This window comes from Papaver somniferum, chromosome 2 (genome assembly GCF_003573695.1).
Source record: "Papaver somniferum cultivar HN1 chromosome 2, ASM357369v1, whole genome shotgun sequence".
Lineage (NCBI taxonomy): Eukaryota > Viridiplantae > Streptophyta > Magnoliopsida > Ranunculales > Papaveraceae > Papaver > Papaver somniferum.
Genome location: NC_039359.1, coordinates 62,467,405 through 62,483,267, shown reverse-complemented (window position 1 = coordinate 62,483,267; position 15,863 = coordinate 62,467,405). Strand labels below are relative to the sequence as shown.

The 15,863-nt window shown below is 37.5% G+C and overlaps 1 pseudogene; it reads left to right on the top strand.

Moving 5' to 3' along the window:
• Window positions 1-2,993: 2,993 nt before the first annotated feature.
• Window positions 2,994-8,084, top strand: LOC113351197 (annotated as a pseudogene).
• The last annotated feature ends 7,779 nt before the right edge of the window (window positions 8,085-15,863 follow it).

Genomic DNA, 15,863 nt, shown 5'->3' with positions numbered 1-15,863 from the left:
CAGTCAATTGACACCGAATTACATGCATAAGGGTATTAGTTTCGTTGCTACCATCCCAGTAACGAATGGATACTTCTATGTATATTGATGCCATGTATTTGGCTACAACTTCAATTGCTATCCCTACCACCACCAATTGCATCTAATGTTTCCTGGGTAAAAGTAACATAAGAAACTGAAGTTGCTTGGAACATTTATTCCCTGTCTGGAATTCTTCAGACAATAAGAACACAAATTTTGTGCTCTAGTTTCTTCTATCTTCTCATAAACTCCATTCGTAAGAGAAAACAATAAGTGTTTCCTATCCAAACTACAACTCCATTTACTCACACAATTAACAGTAGAACTAGGTGATCCAAGTAACATGACGGGAAACCATTTTAAACTACTGTAAAGTCTCATACTCAACCAAAAAAGAGACATGGTGAATTCACACTTAGATAAGAAACCAAAAGGCTGTACTCTATGAGAATGACGAGTTCCCAAAGTAGTAATGTTCCCCAGTTGGTTGTGAATATCTCCAAATCCAAGAATATCTTCCATCCCACTAACATTTGAATAGAAGAACAACAATCTTTCACCAGTAGTTGCTCACTCAGTCTCGGTGAAATGTCATAGTCAGTTTTCTTTGGCATCAGAAGAATCGAGATTGCCAGAGAATTTTACTGTGCCGCAAAAAGTCATCAAAAAACTTACTAGAACCACTTGTTGCACCATCTGAATTAAAAACTGTAAGAAACTTAGAGTATATTCTCCTACCTGATGCATAATAAGCTCTAAAAAATTGTCTAAGCCAAATTCCATGACTCATAGCAAACAAAAACACGGGATAAAATAGAACCCAATGCTGTAAATTTAAGAACCCGTGAAGAATGATAGCCAACATCTCGATTGAAAGAAACTTGCACTTAAAATTCTCTACAAGCAATCGATCAAAAATTTCTTGTGCATTGCGATACTCCCCTTGCCTTGACATATGAAAACTCAAGTTAGTGGTCTAAAGATTATCACATTATAGCTGCATTTTGTAAGATAGCTTTCTAGCAGCACAACTACCACCATCTTCAACACTCAAAATCACCATTAAACTCACGAACAAAAATTTGAGTAAGTACCCAAGTTTAAGAGAAATTTCGTACACAAATTTCCAATCATAATTATACCTTAGAACCGATATACTAAGAGCTACTACCCGAGAGGTAAGAATAAAAACACAAAATGCAGAGTTGATGCTTCCATAATAAGAAGATCTCCTTCTCAACCCAAACATTCTTCCTCTATCAATTACTCTCCCAGCAAAAACCAGGAAAAAATAATAACATTCTCCACCTTTTGCGTACATAAGAACCAACCCTAGATCAATCATTTATGTGTACTTATGGATATCATGAATTAAGATCAAACATGAAGCATTAAAACCTTTTGAATGAGAACTCCATAGTATGGTTCCATCCAATCTTCCTCTACCAAACAACATAAGATCACAACCATAATTGGTGATACTATTGCTTTGTGACATCTTCAAAAACAGCTTCCAACCATATCCATTGTCACCATTTTCAACAATTACAAGCACACTTGAATAAACATACAATAACCCCAAGCTATACCAAAGCTTAATATATGGCTCATAAGTAATTTTCTTAATATAATAACTCATTAAAATTGAACCAAGATCTTTCCAGCCTCACTAATAAGATTATCACTAACACATACAAAAATAATTGAAGGTACAAAACTATTTCTGATTGACACCCTAAGGTATGTAATACTGGACAAATCAATTTCTCATAAGAATTCCAAGTTGTAATTGCACACTTACCAAGATCGAATAACGAGCGTATGTCGACTAGAAGAAGATAAGAACAGTCCTTACAGTGTAAATTGTTTGGTATATACAACTCCTTCAAGTAATAAGGATTTTCGGAATTCTTCACTTCAACTATGTATGACGCTGACAAAAATATGAACAATCGACATCTGAACTTTTCGGCAAAGAATTCCAAAACATGGTCTCGGGAAGTTTTCCTCAATCAAACAACATGTGAATAAAATTGAAACCAGACAATGTATCACATATAGAGGTACCTTGATTTACAGGTTGAAGAAGTAAATCTTTGATAACATCAGAACCGATGCTACGTAAGAATTTAACAGTAGCATTAAAACTGATATGTAAATCCTCTTGATAATCCTGAATTGAATCTGTAGCTCCATCAACAGTAGAGAAATCAATTTTGAGTTTAGATTGAAATTTACCTTCATCTGTTGTTGTAAGAGTGAAAGAATTTTGAGAGAAATCTTCTACCGAATCAGATTCACTTGAATCAGGTGGAAATGATTTCAAATTGATGTCCATTTTATTGTCGAGCATCTTCGAATCCGATTCACCAGATCTGTTAGAATAATATGTTGTTGGAGAAGAACCTACAGCTCAATCTGAAACAACTAACGTTAAACCTTTATCATAATAATTATCCAACACCCCATTGAACATGTCTCCCATAGCTTTAAGGTATCCTTCTGACGGTAATTTCAGTAATTCGTTGAGTTCATCAATTTCGTTAATGGAATCAGCTTGAATCTTAACAATTTCATTCAATTTTCGTGATAAATACTTCATTGTAACGGAAGCAGTCGCAGAATCGACTGCTCTAATACCAATTTGTAGTGGTCTACACTACAAATGATGCTCAGAAGCGACCCAAATCTCTGGTTGATAGAGGTTATTGAAGAATTAGAACAGGAATAGAGAAGAATTAGACAAAAAAGCCATGGATAAGAGAATTACATGTAAATAATGATAAAGAGAAGGATAATTATATTACTCAATTTGGATAAAAAAATCAGATACAGACCCAAGAATATAAAGGGCATACTCCAAAGAGAAAGAATGGAGGATGTACTCGTGACCCGGCTAACTCTACTAAACAAAGGGTGCCCCAAATGGGTATCCCTTAACTAGGGATATACTAAAAATATGGATAAGGGACATGACATTCAGTTCTGCTTCTGTGACGTGCGTGACTAAGGATGTTCCGGGCTTGTCTATATACAGTGGGCACCCAAAAAAAAGTGAGGTATGTAACCAATGTAGGGTCTTTATATCGAATATTCGTTGGGCTTATTTATTTGTTTTTTTAGAAACAAGCCTAGTTCCGGTTTTTTTTTTTTTTTTGTCTTAAGATAAGTCCATAACATATAAACGGTCAACTTAAACTATGACTGTTGATCTCGACCATTAAGAGTTTTGGTTTTAGTGTTATTTTGTTCTCTTTAATATGATATTGGCTATAGTTGAATGGTGTATTTTGTTTAATTGGTTGTACCAACTCAATTCCAATGTATTTATGTGGGGTTTAGAAGTACTTGAGCACCATTACTGAGTACTTGATATTTTCTTCCCAAATTTGAAATGTTCCGTGAGATGCAATCCACTGACTGGACTATTAAGAGTCGGTATTTTCAAAAGATACGTTGCAAACACTACACCATATCTTGTATTTTCCAACACATCAATTTCGGGGGTGTGCAAAATATATAATATTGCTTTAGTAAATGAAATTAATGGAGCAACGTCTTTAAAAAATGTAAAAACGTTGTACATCAATGGCATATATGTAATATCATATATTTTCGGGTTTTTTAGTAGCCTAGTCTTTTTAATATAAGATTTTCTTTTTTATTATAGTAGTATTTATTTTTTTAGAAAATTTCCAATCGTTTTTTACTCTCTCTTGTTTATTTTTCCAGAGAACTTTTCTTCCGTGAAAAAACGAATCAAACCCAGTTTTTCTTTCAGTTTTCTCTCATAATAAAACCCAGAGATCATTCTAGATTTATTAATCAAGACCTTTCTTTCAGTAATCAATATCTAAATTAGGGATGGCAATGGGGCGGGTATGGGGTGGGGACCTTGAATCCCATCCCCTACCCCGTTCAAAAAACCAAAACTCGTTCCCTACCCGTTCCCCATAAGAATGGGGCGGGGATGGGTATGGGGAATCCCCGTAGGGGATAGATTTCCCATGAGTTAACATAACATTAGAATAAATATTTAAAATTTTGTAAATAATAATAATTTAAAAATAATTATAATGTTTCAAACAATAATAATAACCTAAGCAGTGCATTTTAAAATTTTAATTTTATAATAACCAGCTAAAATTGAAAAATAAAGTAAACAATTGGTCCACAATTAAGTATTATACTTCCTTTTACTTCTTACTTCCTCATTATTAACCATCTTCCTCTATGTTAATCATCTCGCCATGATCTTCTTCATTATCTTCCAAAAAAATTCCCCGTTCAGACATAATAGGTTATGGTATGGGGCGGATATGGGGTGGGGATCTTGAATTCCATCCCCGCGTCACTACTTTCCGAGATTCCCCGTGCCCGTCCCGTTCACCGTTTATACAGGTAAAACCCTAACCCTTAGGGGCGGATCCATGAGTTTGGGTGCGGCAAATTGCCATCCTAATCTAAATCTCGATCTATTCTCTAAAATCTTAAAAAATTCCTAAACCTAGATAATCAATTATGTTCCTGAAATCCAAAACAATTCATCTGATAGTTGATTGCTTTGTTGATTATCATCAGGTATAAACCATTATCTGCTACTTCTGTTGTTTAATTTTGATTTTGTTGCTTATCTTTTGATTTATTGTTTGACCTAACTCAGTGAGGTTGGAGTTTTACTGCATTGGGTGTATTCAGATTTCAGTTTAATGTGTTTATTGAAGTTGTTTTGGTGTTTTGAAGTTAGGGGTTTTACTTTGGAGTCTTGCTGTATTAGATTTTTTTTTTTTTTTTTGTATTATGTAAAATTTCAAGGCATGGCTGTGTTTTGCTATCAATTTAATGGTTTGTTGATGTTGGTCTTATGTAAAGTCTCATATAAAAGTGAATGAATTGCATAAAAAGTTGGGTTTATGGCTTTGAGGTGGATTTTGAGTTATTTGTGCTTGTAAATTGCTTGCTGAAACGACTTAAAGAAAAGTATACTGTTTGGCAATTGTTGTGATGGGAATGAATCTTACAGGTTAGTTTGTAAGTGCTCCGAAATGGATTTACTTAGACCATTACGACATCTCAACTAAATTACAACTAAATTAATATGTTAGAGCGCTTCTGGTATACTATGTGCTTATCATTTCAAGTATGTATCTTTGGTTAACATGGGTACAACCAGATTTTGAATTAGTGGAATCGCAAGTATTGCTTCTGTCTGTTTGGTTTGGCGTTTTGTATTTCTCTGCGACTTTGAGATACATATAGTGTTTGACATATTGTTGTTACCAGTTCTTACTTCTTAGTCACCAGTTCTGAGTAGATCATCTTTTTCTATCACTATTGTGGTACTCGAATTGAATGACTAAGCATATAAATTATATATCTTCATATCTCAGTACATTCTGAATTTAGGTTTGCTATTGAATTATGGTAGCTTTAAGCAAAGCGTGTTTACTTAAATGAACTTCTTACTGTTAAATTAATTTTTAGAGAATGTTGTTGTCATCTTATGTTTTCAAACTTGGTACTTGGTAGAGCCATCTAAGTACTTTGTGGCATGTTAGTCTTGGTACTTGTTTAGTTTGGTTGCCACATAGTAAGTGATCGATCCATCTCAATTCGGCGTTCATCTTTTAATGAAGAAAAATGGATTTTTCACTGTAGTACGCTTTATTGTAAACTTCAGTTCTTTTGTTTGTATTTTAGTGACTTTGCGTTACATGTTTAAGAAGCTACAGTAGAGATTTGGATGTTTTTCAAATCCCTTGTTTGATCTCAAAATGCCATACTTGTTAGAGACGTTTCAAGACCTTGCCACTATTTTTTTTCTATTGGTTGTGGCAATGAAGAAATAACTAACATGAGGTCCTAATGATATTCATGGACAAAATGGGTCGTGTCTTCCATGGAATTACATGAGGTCCTAATGATATTCATGTTTAGATAGATTGGCAAGTGTTCCTGCCCTTGTCGTGTTTGTGGTAATGCAATACCTGAGAGGTTTGATTTTGTATCGATCATTCTTACTGGTGAGGATTCTCCCTTTTTCACTGTTATATATCTGTATGATGTTTCAAGCATGGTGATTGCAGTTCAGTTACTTGTGGAGTATTAAAAAATTGCAGTTCAATTCCATGTTAACCGACCAATATTCCTATCTGTGATGTTTGCTTTCTGCATATGTGAAGTAGTAACTTGTGACCAGCTCCAATTTTGATATTCCTATCCAATTTTGATATTCCTATCTTTTTGTTTCTACTAATGATTGCAATTAATGCTATCACTTCAATTTGCTTTTGATTGTCAGGACTTCTTCCTAAACTTCAGTGCTATCTATCACTACCAGGTTAAGTATCGGACTATGCTCATCTAAAAGAGCCGAGTAGATAAAGGAGGTAGTTATTTTCCACGTCTTCATAAGCCTTTAAATCTATTTTATCCAGTGGAGCAAAAGATTTGACCCAGATAGTAATTAGTAAGACTTGCCTTTAGAACTTATTTTGTAGATTACTTTGATGGGCTTTGTATAATATCTGACATTTTGTATGGTGATCGTCTTGTAGATAGTAATGGAATTGATACAAATGGTTGCTTGGCAACGTGGTTATCCAAAAGAACAAATTTTTTACACTTCCGCCACAATATTGACATATGGTTCCTATGGACTTGGTTTGAGTATTTCAAATTTGATTTTTAATTTGGATTTGCATTCTTGAATATACTTGTTTCCATTTGAAATGGTGCTTAATGCTGCTTCTCTGTTCGTCTAATTGATGTTGCCACTTGCTCAATTAACATGACCTTTACATTTTCAAACTAATTGTCTTTAAAACTTCTTTTAGGTTCATGGCTCTGATTCAGATATTGATGCTTTATGTATTGGCTCCTACTTTGCCAGCAAGGATGGAAGTTCCTTTTTCTTGTTATTTCAGTCCGTTAAGTTGGATATGCAATGGGTGTGGCTTATTTCAAGCTAACACCTGAACTTAATCAAGATTTCAAAGAGTAGTCCACTTTATTGATTCTTACCCTTTGATTTGTTTTCTCTTAATGTTGTGTTGGAGGATTTTTTTATTGTTCTGCGCCAGATGCTTGAAACTAGGCAAGAGGTATCATACCTTCTCTGCGCTAAGGATTCAAAAATTCCTTTTATGCGAATTAAATATGACGGGATCTCTGTCGATCTTCCATACGCACAACTTAAAGTCATGTCAGTGCCTGATGTAAGTGTTTGGATTGCGGTTACAATTTGAAAATGATATATATGGTGTAATCGGTGCTTTATTGGTCTATTTGAATTTCCCTTGTTGATTCCTGACATCTATGTTGTGTAGAATCCTGCAGAATGTGGATATTCTCAATCCATTCATCTTAGAAAACATTGATGAAACTAGCTGGAAATGCTCGTCTGGAGTACGTGCGAACATGAAAATTCTTCAACTTGTTCCAAACTTAGAGGTAGGTCACAGTTTCCTGCATTTTACAGAAATGGGTTTGATAGAATTTGGTGTTTCTCAAACCATATCTTCCAATTTCCTACGCACACGGGGTATGTTACTGACTCTGGGGATTGGTATGGATTCCCAAGATGAGATTCTGGTCGTAATTGTGCAGTTTTTACTTCGTACATTTCTAATGCTCCATTTGTTTGATAAATTCCTGAAGTTCCAGTTAGTGTTGCGGGTGTGCCTTCAATTATGTGTGAGAAGGTGAGGAGTATATTGGAAGGTATGGAAACTTTCATTTCCTTTAAAGTTTAACTTTTATTTTGAGCAGTCCCGTTTTTTGTTACTGGTAGTCCAATGCCTTCTTGAATACATCGCAATGGATTTTTACATTTATGTTTGCAGTTGGTTGGATTTTTTGGAGGAATCCACTTGGCTGTTCTCACAGCTTTTATATGTTATCGCTTTCCTGATGCCAGTGGTATTTCACTTATCTTAATGTTCTTTGAAACTTTTGTATTTTGGCCGTGGCCTACCCCAGTGATGCTACATGCAAGATATCATGCCACCAATGAATACAGAACTTTCTTTAGTGCCCATGCAATTTCCAAGTGGGATACTTGAATTTTTTCGTTCCAATTTCACAAAAAGTACATTCCAAAAAATCAGGATTGAATTTCTGCGTGAGCATACAATGACAAGTGTATATATCTTTCCTTGGTTTTGATTTTGTTTGTTGTGTCTCTACTTGGTCATTATATTTTTCTATCAGTGTGCAGCATAACAGATTTCATTGTTCCATTCTTAAGATTTCAGTTACTAAGTTTGCATCACAGACACCTAATTTCCTATTCTTGGTTATCGTAGGTATTTGGCTAAGTTGAAATCTGGTAGTGACAGGAAAGAAGCTGCTGAGAGAAAACATATATGTCTTCTACTCTGCAGGATATTGACTTAATTCTCTTCCACCATTGGTACTTCTAATACAACGTATATGTAAACAACTGAAGGTATTCTTATGAACTAATTCATATTTTGAAATTCATAAACTTGGATTCGTGACCTTATTTATCTTTGAATCAACCAAATAATTATATGGTTTATTATAGTTCATTGGTTACATGTTGATTCATATATTTATTACAAGATGATATATATGAATTTATCTTGATGGATTGTGATGACCAACCATACGTTCATATGAAAAATTGGGTGTTTTAGTTGATCTACAATGGTATATGAAGGTGCAGAAATCTGCCGGAATTATTGTCGGAGTTTTTTTTTTTACCTGGAATTATCGTTGGAATTATTTTTTTATCTGTAAATGGTTTTGCAACGTACATAAGTGTTGCTCAACAAACGTTGGTAAAGAGGTTGCCCAACTTTTTTATACGTTGCAAAAATTAATTTTCCCAACGGATTTCGCGTTGCACACAAATTTGCTACTCCATATTTCCAACGGATATATGTGTTGGTGAAATTCATTGTAACGCGTATATCCGTCCCAAATCGGATGTGTTGGTGTAGTGAAACAAATCACATGTATTCCAAATTTTGTGGAAGGACACACAAAAGATGATATGAGTCAGCAAATTTCCATTTCTCTACTTCATCCATGATACTAACGAACCAGTATATGTTGAAATATGACAACAAGAGAATTATCTTTAGAACCTATTCAACCCAAAGTAATTGGTTGACATGTATAGTGAAATTCTCTTGGCCTATTGAGATAAAGAAATTTCTCAAATTAAGTTAAATGTAGCAAAATTGAAAAAGGAAAGAACCCCAAAGTAATGAGGGTTAGAAATAATGACTTATATAAAGCATGTGAAAGGGGACATATATATTATGAGACAAAGATGTATTTTTTCCCAGTAGTAATGACACCAAAGTACAGGTATCAACTGAATATGGGATGAAGCTAAGATGTAATTCTAGATCCCATCATAAATGAAAGAGTTGAAAATGCACCTGGTCATAGGTGTTGATATATACAATGTAATGTGTGTATCATAGTGGCAACTAATTTTTACATCAATTTTTATGGCAACTAGAACTTTGCCTGGCCAATTGACTATCTTATTCAGTTGAACTAGATCCAATGTCTGCACTTATGGAGTGAAACCACGAGATATAAATTCTCTAAAGCAGTTGAGATATATCTGGATGAAACGTAACATATATTCTCTCTAAAGTAATTGAGTTGAATCCGACTTTTGTTACGTAATAAGGCCACACCACTTATTAAATCTCTCAAGACTCAACGTCTAAGCTCTGTATGTACTAGGGTCTAATCACACCAAAGGATGTTCATGCATGAACTATTACCTACCTTTTTGTAAACTTACAGTGATAATGAAGTTGATTGCATCTATAAAATATTTCTAATGAATGTGGAAGGAAGCATATCCTTAGAAAATTAATGTGTCAATCTAGTGAATTGTAAATTACTGGAACTTGAATTACTGAATTCATATTAACCCCAATAATTAACTAATTGGGATTGATTCATAAAGACTTTTACATAACCATAAGGCACATTGGTTGTGACATGATGTTCCGTTTTGAAGTACTAACACAGGTATCACTTCATTTGAGGGTACGAGATAATGAACTAATAGAATGCGAAGTTACGGCATCTGTCACAATCAATGATTTCTAAAGTTACTAGATTTGCACTGCCTCTCCTCATTATGCTTTAGAGTAAGAAAACACGTCACTCATATTACAAAATCTTTCTTTAGTAAATCATGATTGAGACCATCCTGTTTTACTTAGATGCAAATGGTAACTAACTCATTTTTCGAAGAATAAAGTGTTGTTAGTGAACATATATCCATGCAGAATGTGGAACATTCAAGTGATTTATGGCTCTGGTGGATGATTCGACGCATTAAATCAGTTATTGCTCACAACAAATGATGCGTTTAATTTTTTGTAAAACTCCTAGCACATACTACACAATGCAAAGTTCAAAGGCTCACCACCCTTGTTAATGCTAAAGAATTTATATCAAAAGGACTTGATGAATATTGCATGTTTAATAGGATCAATATAGATCATATTTATACCCAATGGTCTCCCAGAGACTACCATCAAAGGTTACAGATGGTGTTTAAGGAATAGGTTATGCGTACCAACCTACCCTTTATTTCTTTGGGGATATGCATATTACACGCATCTTTACTTAATTAGTTTTAGAACCTAAAATTAGTCAACCTTTTTTGCATACCAATTGGTTAACTGAATTTAAGCTTGACATTCGTGTTCTTATGCATTTTTGGTTGCACTATATATGTGTCATTACGACTCCACATCGTACTATGATGGGTCTTCAAAACTGCTAAGTAGTTATGTTGGTGTTGATGGTGGTTTTTAGCTTAGGGTTAAAATCGTAAAACCGTACAACTGACATGACGTCACTATGACCATTAGCACATTTATTGAATCGATCAGCATGCCTACGTAAGAATTACCAGGGTACCTTTTTTTTATGTGTCATGTACCACGGCAAAAACCTTAACATTGACCGACATCATCTATGCAAAACCCTAATTCTCATGCTACCGCACCAAGGCATGCCAGCCACACCACTGTGCCAATGGAAAACCATGCTAGCCACATCTCCGCGCCAAGGAATTCCAACCATGCCAGCCGCACCACTGTGCCAATGGCAAACCATGTCAGCCACATCTCCGTGCCAAGGCATGCCAACCATGCCAGCCGCACCACTGTGCGAATGACAAACCATGCCAGCCACATCTCTGCGCCAAGGAATGCCAACCATGACAGCCGCACCACTGTGCCAATGGAAAACCATGCCATCCCCGCGCCAAGGCATGCCAACCATGCCAGCCGCACCACTGTGCCAATGGCAAACCATGCCAGCCATGTCTATCGCGCCAAGGCATGCCAACCATGCTAGCCGCACCATGCGCCAATGGCATGCCAAACCCTTGGCCCCACCATGCCAAGACAACCGCACTTTGCCTTGGCCCCAACCATGCTAGCCGCACCATGCGCCAATGGCATGCCAAACCTTTGTCCCAATACCCTAGTTTTGGCCACGCCAAACCGCGCCAAGGCATGCCATGCCACATGTGCCAATGGCATGCCAACCACCTTGCCGCGCCATACCATGCTGGCCTTCCCCATGCGGCTACCAAAACGAAGGCGTGCGACGATCAACGGCCATCCTTCCATCCTTGATGCAATTCCTAGCCGTCCAAGGTCGCCAAACAATGCATGGTAACCTTTGGCCCAAAACCCTAGTTTTGGACACGCCAAACCGCGCCAAGGCATGCCATGCCACATGTTCCAATGGCATGCCAACCACCTTGCCGCGCCATACCATGCTGGCCTTCCCCATGCGGCTACCAAAACGAAGGCGTGCGACGATCAACGGCCACCCTTCCATCCTTGATGCAATTCCTAGCCGTCCAAGGTCGCCAAACAATGCATGGTAACCTTTGGCCCAAAACCCTAGTTTTGGACACGCCAAACCGCGCCAAGGCATGCCATGCCACATGTTCCAATGGCATGCCAACCACCTTGCCGCGCTATACCATGTCGGCCTTCCCCATGCGGCTACCAAAACGAAGGCGTGCGATGATCAACGTCCACCCTTGCATCCTAGATGCAAATCCTAGTCGTCCAAGGTCGCCAAACAATGCATGGTAACCTTTGGCCCAAAATCCTAGTTTTGGCCACGCCAAACCGCGTCAAGGCATGTCATGCCACATGTGCCAATGGCATGCCAACCACCTTGCCGCGCCATACCATGCCGGCCTTCCCCATGCGGCTACCTAACCAAGGCGTGCGACGATCAACGACCACCCTTCCATCCTAGATGCAAATCATATCCGTACAAGGTCGCCAAACAGCGCATGGTAATCTTTGGACCAAAACCCTAGTTTTGGCCACGCCAAACCGCGTCAAGGCATGCCATGCCACATGTTCCAATGGCATGCCAACCACCTTGCTGCGCCATACCATGCCGGCCTTCCCTATGCGGCTACCAAAACGAAGGCCTGCAACAATCAACGACCACTTTTTCATCTAAGATGCAGATCTTAGCCATCCAAGGTTACAAGCTAACGCATGGCAACCTTTGTCCCTAGTTTGGTCGCGCCTAAACAAAGATAAAACCCTAACTTTTGGTCGCGCCTAAACTGCGCCATATTAAAGCCATACTGATCATACTTTCATGCCACTGGCTACCAAACGAAAGGATGCAATAATCGACGGCTACCTTCCTCTTAAGATGCAAAATCTCGACCGTTGGAGGTCACCACCGAGACGACAAGTCTCTCAAGCTCAACTTGCCAGACAACAACAACATGCTACATGTTTTCCACGAAAACACTCGAGAAATCAACACATGTCACAAACTGGGGGATGCTCATTGGGTATTGGTTTGACGGTTTACAGCGTGCGGCGTACACTACACTCGTTATAAGAAAGTGTCATAAGGATGAGGCGGTTAGTAAATACAGGGAGTAATGGTGAAACGCTTTCTTTTATGGAACATCAATTCCAAGCGTTACTGGTTACCACCTCCTCCCATTTACTCACCCGTTTTTCATTTCTTAATAAGACCAGAGTACGTTTCACTTCGACTTGTATAAATAAGCATTATCTATTTCCACTGAACAACAAGTTATGGTCAGGAGCACAAAAAAACGTTTGTTAGCTTTCCCATCTGTTAGCTTCCCACTTTCTGATACAAGTCACAAAACAACTACTCTTCCAGAATCAACTATTCTGGTCTCAACACTCTCTTCGCTTCCCTCCCCAAAACCAACCCTTCTCCTCCTCTTTGTGACCGAATCAAGTCTGGAACGGCCATTTCTTGGTTTAGGCCGGATTTGTACAGATTGATCTCTCGAATATAAAGTACTCCCTTGCAGTATATTGTTTAGGGTTTAGACTCGTTTCTCACCTACACGCCCGAAATTACCGAAATCAGCAGAAACTGTTTTCACCCTCAAACAGTTGGAAATGAGTTCCCAACAATTATCCGCATTTTAAAACTTTTGGCAGGAGATCTCTTACCGCTAGATTTGCGGATTATCACTTTAATGAGACAATCTTCCCGTTGTTTAGGGGAGATAAGAAAAAGTATTTTCTAAGGGAACGACATGAATTGTCGTGGTATGTTCCCACTATGTCTCATATTGATTCTTGTTCTCCACAAATATAAATGTGAAGTGACAAAGAATAATCGATTTTCAGAATGTACACTGATATCACTAAAGTGATGAGATCACACATAGTAGCTGTAAGCCTACCTGCAAAGTTAAAAATCCTCAATAAGGGATATACACCATAGACTAAGGTGTTGCAACTACACTTAGTGGAAGGGTGGTTGAGGCTGTGGCTCCATAAAGAAAGTTGGAGAGACCACTTGGTTCGATCAATCCTCACCTAGAAAGGAAGTAGGTGAGTAAGGCACAACTTATTTATATCATCAGAAATCATCTCATAAGATTGTCTCTGAATATGTCCATGAATCAAACTGGAGGACGCTCCGAAGTTTAATGATTCCAGAGAAAAATGACATCCCAAGTGGATTATGAGAATGCGCACTAGTCAATGGAAAGATCGTGCGAGCATATTGACTAATTTCATATACACTTGCTTAAGGAAATAGAGAAACATGAGATCGAACTATGCTCCTTGTTTCTTAATGTCAACGAATAGCATATTTGGCCTATACAATCCAGGGTAGAACTTGTTTTTTTTTTTGACAAATAATATACAAGTATTTGGTGTGGTAGTGCTAACCAACTAAGTGTAAATCCTATTGGACATACATGATTAATTTATCACAAATCATAATAAGAAGAAAGACGTCTTAAAGTATAAAGACTCTCCTTGTGGCGCAAGGTTTCTCAGAAATCCCTGGAAGTGTTCTCTTGTAATGAACGTTGTGGCGTTCCGCTACTTAGTTAGCTTGGTAATTCCAAAAGGACTTGAAATGCAGCATATATATGTGGATGTTATGTATCTCTGAAAGAATCAAGAGATAACAGATATTTATAAAAGTACTTGATAGCCTTTTGTTTCCCAAATCAAGTGACTCTAAACCACATGGTGCGTTTACAGTTGGATAGAACGCTCACTTATAGATAAACATAATCGTGCGGATGTGGTATACCCGTCTAAGTGGCTATTTGATTTGGAGGGGATAGACAAGTAAGATATTTTTCCTTGCGTATTCACAAGAAAGTTCCTGATTTGGAATTGTAGCTATATATGTCGATGGTATAAACATGATGGGTATTCTTGATGTAATAAGAGACCTTAAAAGCTATTCGAAATCCAAATTGAGATACTAAATCTGGAGAAAGCTTGATCAAAAATTAAGCTTGTGGTATATTAACAAAGACATGCATCCTGATAGAACTCCCATGATTAGTCGAGGTTCAAATGTAAGTAAGTGTCCATTTCGTCTAAAGGAAGATGACGAAGATGGGTTGGTGATAGACACATTTTTGTGTCTAAGTTGCCCTCAATTTTCTGTATTGTTGGTACTCGATTTCGTACTTATTATTGTTTTTTTTATGTATTTTTAGGTATTTTTGGAAATAAACATTTTTGGAAAAATTGACTCGAAAAATTGTTAAAGGCACCCTGAAAATTACTAAAGGCACCCTTGGTTTGGATAAGGGCACCCCAGAGCAACCAGTGTTAAAGGCACTCGCAGAATGGATTCAAGACACTTCTTCTTCATCGAAAATTGAAATTGGCGGGAAAATAGTCACAGTCGCTGGTAGATTTTTGGTTCGGATTTTTTAGGCGATTCAGCGAGACTCAATAGCTGTAATTGCACGGGAATACTTGACTGGCATTAACAGGCGTGGTATGGGCTTTTTCTTGGATTAAATTGGGATATATTGATCGGGTTGAAGATAGACAATATGCACGAGAATATCTCACCCTTTCCCGTGAATCCTGTGTTGTGCACGTGTTTGAACCAAGAAATGGTATCCTGTTTTACTATGTATAACCAACAGAAGATACGGAGAATCGATGGCAGACGCGTGAAGAGTTAATTCAGGGAAGAAAATATCCGAAGAATATTTTTTCTTCAAGCCGAGTTATGGAGAATTTGATGAAGTTATGACGAGATATTTTGGTGCTGAAAGGCTATATAAGTGGCTGAGGATTAGTACGAAGTGGATAGAGAGGATTGGGAGCAGTTTCGAACATCACAGAATCATAAAAATTGAGTTGCACAGAATACCTTCCTGCTGCTGCTGCTGCTGTGAAGAACACGAAGAACATAAGACGCACGATAACTGTCGTTCATGCTACAATAGAAAGACGGTCTTATTTGCTACAGTGACAACGACACTTTCTTTATATCGATCTCTGTAACAGTGGGCTTGCAACACC